This window comes from Megascapheus bottae, chromosome 6 (assembly GCF_031878675.1).
Source record: "Megascapheus bottae isolate mThoBot1 chromosome 6, mThoBot2.hap1, whole genome shotgun sequence".
Taxonomy (NCBI): Eukaryota; Metazoa; Chordata; class Mammalia; order Rodentia; family Geomyidae; genus Megascapheus; species Megascapheus bottae.
Genome location: NC_143514.1, coordinates 67,697,674 through 67,703,927, shown reverse-complemented (window position 1 = coordinate 67,703,927; position 6,254 = coordinate 67,697,674).

Sequence of the window (6,254 nt, the reverse complement as noted above, 5' to 3'; positions counted from 1 at the left end):
GCAGTGGTATGAGAAGTTCTGGCTGCCCTTGAGCAGGGGATGGAGCAGGACTTGCCAGGGGAGACCGGGCCTTAAGGCACTGGTGCTGGACTGAGCATGGTGGAAGCCTGGTCCCCATTCTGCATGTGCAGATGCTATGGCTCTTGGCACAGGAGCCAAAGAAGGTGAGAGATGGCTCAGCTTAGCAGGATTTCAGCCAGAGTGAGGTGGCCATGGATGGCTCTGTGTACTAGAATCTCGTCCCTATGAGCACTGTGTGATGAGGCAGCTATGGCTCCCTGAGGAAGATGGCAACTACATTCCAAATCCCATGGGTGAAGCCAGAGTTGTGGGTCACACCTGTACTCCAGCACTCCAATGAAACCCCTTGACTTGAGAGTGCTGAGCTGAGGGTATGGCTCAAGTGGTTTGATCCTGGCAAGGGCTTGAACTCAGGGCCTGGGTGCTGCTCCTGGGTTTTTTTTGCTGCTGTTGTTCAAGGCTAGAGCTCTACTTCTCACTTATTTTGCCAATCCTGGGGCTTGAACTCAGGGCGTGAGCACTGTCCTTGGGCTTTCTCAAGGCTAGCACTGTACCACTTGAGCCACAGCACCACTTCTGGCTTTTTCTATGTATGTGGTACCAAGGAACGGAACCCTGGTCTTTGTGCATGCTAGACAAGCACTCTACCACTAGGCCAAACTCCTGACCCATTCTGAAGTGTAAAAGAGATAACTTACTAGAAATACACTTAAGGTGTTATTTGTAGTAGTTGTATTTGAGACAAAATATATCCTTCCCAGTGAGGAAAATGTATGCCACATCTCTCAACCCTGCGCTCCTCCTTCCCTCTACTCAGAATGAAGTGAGTGCTGGCATCTCAGGTGTTCATGGAACAGACCTGCAAGGCCCCAGTCAAGGCGGGCAGGATGTTGCATTTCATATCTAGGATGAGAGGCATGAATGTGCCCCTCAAAGATGACCACCCAAGGAAGCAGCAACACAGGAGTAGCCTCAGTTTCCCCTTGTCCCTGTCCAGTCTGGATGACTGAGGTCAGCCCCTGCTGTGTGAAGCCGTGAGCCAAGGAGGGAAGAGCATGGAGTCCGTGTTTTCTTTAGGCTGAAAGTGGGGAAGCCTAGGGAGCCCAGTTTGACAGACCAGCTGGCGCCCATGGGGATCCCCGTTCAGGATCAGCTGTTTGATTATTGCTTGTCTAAAATACACTTCTCTTACGTGCACATCATGGAATTCTGAGTCAGAGATAGGAGACCCAGTCCGGACAGCTGCCATCTTGTTTGTGGGGACTCACTTCCTACAGCTGTCAAGGGTGAGCTTCCCTATGTTTGCATCTGGAGATCAGACACAGAGGAGACAGCTGCACACAGTCTGTTCTGTAATGGAGGGATGATGAGGTGAGAAGAGCAAGGCCCGAATCAAGGAAGATCCCAGGAGTGTGGAGCGAAGTTCTCCTGGGGAGTGGAGGGGCTTCCGTGAAAGGTAAGGAGGACATGGTACGGAGGTAGCCTGTGGCTGGGAAGTGGGTAGAGACACGAGGAGGTTGAGTACATTGTTTACATGTGTGGAAATGGCACAATGAAACCTTCCTTGTACAGCTAATGTGTGCTAAGGAGATAAAGATGGGGCAAGTGGACTAGAGCCCGTGACAGGTGCAGCAATGCTGCCAATGCCCATTGGTGCCTACAGAGTTCCCTCAGACCTGCTAAACCATTCTTGCTTACTCACCTGAAGCTCCCAATGCTGAGACATACATGCAGTTCCAGAGTTCACCAGCAGGTGGTCCCATGGCCACCCTTGGAACCACTGTGTTAGCCAAGGCCCCTGGGCCCCTGGGTTAAGAAAAGGAAAGAAAAGAATCTGCTTAGTTGGGTGCTGGTATCTCACGCCACCTGTAATTCTAGCTACTTAAGAGGATGAGATCTGGGCCAGGTAGAATACTTGCCTCATATGCATGAAGCCCTAGGTTCCATTCCTTAGTACCACAGAAAAAAACAAGTGACACTGTGGCTCAAGTGGCAGAGCACTAGCCTTGAGCAAAACATTTCCAAGGACAGTGCCCAGGCCATGAGTTCAAGCCCCAGGATTGGCACCAAAAAAAAGGCTGAGATCTGAAGGTGGTGGTTCAAAGCTTGCATCCCTGGCAGGAAAGACCACATAACTAGCAATGAACAAAAAACAGCTCAGGCCTTGAGTTCACACAACAGCAACAAAAAAAGTCACAGTTCAACACCCTGGAGAGCATTTGGTTTATAGAACCCTCAGTTCCCCCAACATCTCTGAAAGGAGGTTGGCCAAGTACCAAAATGACAGCAGACACATGGTGATGCAGCAGCACTTGACTTGCACCTGGCTCTGGCAAGGCAGCCGTGAGGGCCACAGGGGCCCTGGCTCAGTAACCTTTTGCCTTAGCTGACTTTGAACCACAATCCTGTCTTTGCCTAGGGTTATAGGGATGCGTCATTATACCTAGGTGGGCATCATTGTTTTGGGTTTTTTTTTTTCCAAAGATTATTGAGCTTAATTATATATATTTCACAATACTGAGGGTAATAATACTTAGCTAGAGTCACAAATTTTTACTTTCACAATAAGCATTATTATAATCTACAAAACTTACAAATGACGAAAACTACAAAAACCTCAAGTTTTACATAAAAAGTTTAACTCTTCGAATATTAAAAATAAATTTTCTTCCAGATTGGGTGATAGGAACATTTCTTTCCTTTTGCTGAGTATTAGCTGTTCCCTCCTCTCTCATTGTCTCCCTCCCATCACTGCCCTTGCACTGCTTAGTTTCATTTCATTGTCTGGTGCATCTGCTGGGCCCCCGCTGTTGCACTTTTTCATCTGCTTGCCACTGATTCTGTGCCCTCTTCTCACACTCCCTCAGGTGTGCTTGTGCGTATCTACCATATGAGTTTAAAAAATAGAGTCATCTCAAAATGATAAGACAGATTAAGATGGGTTCCTTTGTTTCCTTATCTTTGGGGTTCTTTTCATTCTGTATATTATGTACATAAGAAGTGCTTAGGGGGCCGGGAGTTTGGCCTAGTGGTTAAAGTGCTTGCCTAGCATGGATGAAGACCCGGGTTCGATTCCTCGGTACCACATACATAGAAAAAAGCCAGAAGTGGTGCTGAGGCTCAAGTGGTAGAGCTCTAGCCTTGAGAAAGTCCAAGGACAGTGCTCAGGCCCTGAGCTCAAGCCCAGGACTGGCAAAAAAAAGTGCTAAGGTATTACACTTTGGTGCTTTTCTCCTAAGACTGTCCTCTTTGTTTTGGTCTCACTGTATGTCGGGGTCCTTCATCCCCGGTCCCTCTCTACTAGTAGGGGGGATGAGGAAAAACACACCCCGACCAGTCCAAGCCATGAAGGAAAGGGCCCACTGTCCTCCCGCACTCAGCCTTCTTACCCCGGAGCACGAACAGAGACGCCACGCAGCTTCAAGGCAGGAAAATCTCTCTCTTTATTCCCCAAATCCCTCCTCCTTATATTGGGTGCGGGAGCCTATCAGTATAAAAGATGGACAGGACAAAGAGGTCCACGTGTTTTATCCCTACTACAAGCCTCAGCAGAGAGTGATCAGGATGTGGCTTTACACGGCTCCCAACATCCTCCTTAGAAAAAAGACAAAACCTAGGATATGTGGGGCTACCACCGTATTAGATCAGCTGTGCCTGCCTTGGGTGTCTCCAAGCTCATTAGTCTTCTTACCCGTCATGGGATCACCAAGTCCTTTTTACTTGGCTCCTGTCTTAGGTTGATAGGCTAATAGCTGGGACTTGCCCGTCATTGACTACAGCCGTCTATTTAAGCAAACCAGACTTGAGGGAATGCACCTATTTCCATGGGAGCAAACACCTGTCACATTAGCATTCACTTTCTGCGTTGACTTTGTATTATTTTAAGCAAGCAATACAAACATATTACAATTATAGCACACAAAAATCCAAACTCATCAATTCTGTCCATCTTTGATCAAGTCCCAAAATAGTCTCTAGTAAAGATAACGAATCACCTAAAGTTCAACATGTGTCTGATTAACAATAATTATTTGTGTACATAGAAAAGTTGTCAAACTGCACATTAGACAGGTTAAATCGCTCAACTGAAAATGTTATATGGCAGTTCCGTCAAGCAAAATCTGGAACAAGCAGCTACACAAAAGGTGCTCATCACCTGCTCCTGAATATTCAGTTGTTCTTACAATAAAGACTCATTGACCAAGCATAATTCCAGTCCTCACATGCTGATGTTCAATGGCTTCTGGGGTCTGCAATGCAGTATTCAAAGCATTCTCTGTAGAAACTGCAGTGGCAAGGGCAATACTCGCGGCGGTAACAGCAGCTACAGATGTGGCAATGGCCACTGCCACGGTCAGGAAAATACCAAAGTCTCCTCTACTGATAAGCGGGAAAGCATTCTCCTCCGCCTGTACAGGCACTGGTGTATACTGAGGGGCTCTGACTACAATAGCCAGAGAAGACAGGGAAGCATTCCAACATCAGCTAAAAAAGCATTACTTACAGAGATTGAAACAAAAACTATCACACAAGCAAACTATCATAGCAAAGCAATAGAAAAAATCAGTGGAAAACGAGGATAGATACTGAAGAAGCATTGGTTAGAGGAAGTGGCTAAGACTGTTTAGGTCCTAGCAGTGTGGTCCTCAGCGACGTTGACAGGGTCGTCATTGCTGCGTGGATTCACTCGGGGAGCCGCACTCGTAGAAGAGTCTTCATCTTGACCGACATGCTTCTGAGCAGTCTCCACCGTCTGGCATCTCAGTCTCTCCAGCACCTAAATGGGACTGTCAGCATCCTGTGGAAAAACAAACACTTCCTCGCTCCCACATGAGGACACCGTCTGGTCCTTTCCAGTTTCCAGAAAGAATATCTTTCCACAATACTGAAGGTTTATGACTTCTAGGAGGATTGAAATGTCTATCTCCTGCAGAACGTCCTTCAGCATCAAGAGTTAAAAATTTTAAAGTAAAAAGAGCTATAGCAAGTCTATCCTTGGGAGTCTTCCAGTCTCCCCCTTTGTTTTAAAAGTAATTTTAATGTCTGATGTGCACCCTCTACTATCCCTTGTCCTTGAGGATTATAAGGAATACCTGTTTTATGGACAATATTTAAAGTTGCTCAAAACTGAGCAAAGGAGGCCGGACCATTATCTGTTTTTATACTTTTAGGCATCCCCATGGATGCACATGCATGCAGCATGTGACATATGACATCCTTGACCTTTTCTCCAGCATGAGAGGAAGCAAATGTGAATCCAGAATAGGCACATACTGCAGAGTACCAAAGCTAGGCACATGAGTAACAGCCATTTGCCAACTGTGATTGGGTTGTAAACCTCTTGGATTTATACCCAGATGAGGCACTGGAAGGAAGGGAGCACACTTTTGACATTATCTAACAATCATTCGGGCTTGCTCCTTTGTAATATTAAAGCGCTGTTTAAGAGTCATACTATTAACATGAAATTGAGAATGAAAACGAGTAGCCTGTTCCATTACTGAAAAAATGAAAATAATTTTCGTAGCCAAATCAGCTAATTGATTTCCCTTACTTAATGGACCTAACAATCCTGTATGAGCTCATACATGCCCAGTAAAAACAGGATCACCACAAAATTTTCTGAATTTGGAAAAACAGAAAAAGCAGAGTTTGTGGTGAGATAGGTCTAGCAGTTTCCAGAGAAGGAAAAAGTTGAGCAATATATAAGCTATCAGAAAAAAATATTTAAGGGAACAGAAAGATAGCGTTGTAAGGCTACAATAATAGCTTCCAGTTCTACTAACTGAGCAGACTTATGTGTACAGCAGCAATACCGAGAGAAGATCCATCTGTGAATACTGTCAAAGCCTTTGGGATGGGGTCTTTTTTAACTATAGTGGGAATTATAACCGGATGTTCTAAACAGAATGATAATAAACTAGATTTAGGAAGATGATTATCAAAGCAGGCTTGAGTAGAGCATCATATAATGGCCCATTCATTGGTATTTCCGATTAAACGTCCCAATTGTTGAAATGTATAAGGGGTAATAATTTTACAAGGATGAACTCCAAAAACCTTAAGGGAAGTAGTAAGGGCTTGCATAATTAATTCAGCTATCATAGATGGATAAGGCATAATAGTTTTCTTTGGAGAAGTTAAAAAATGGACTCATAAAAGAGGGCCCTCTTGCCAAAAAACTCCAGTAGGTTTATAAGCAGAATAAATTACAATAAACATGAGCTCTTTAG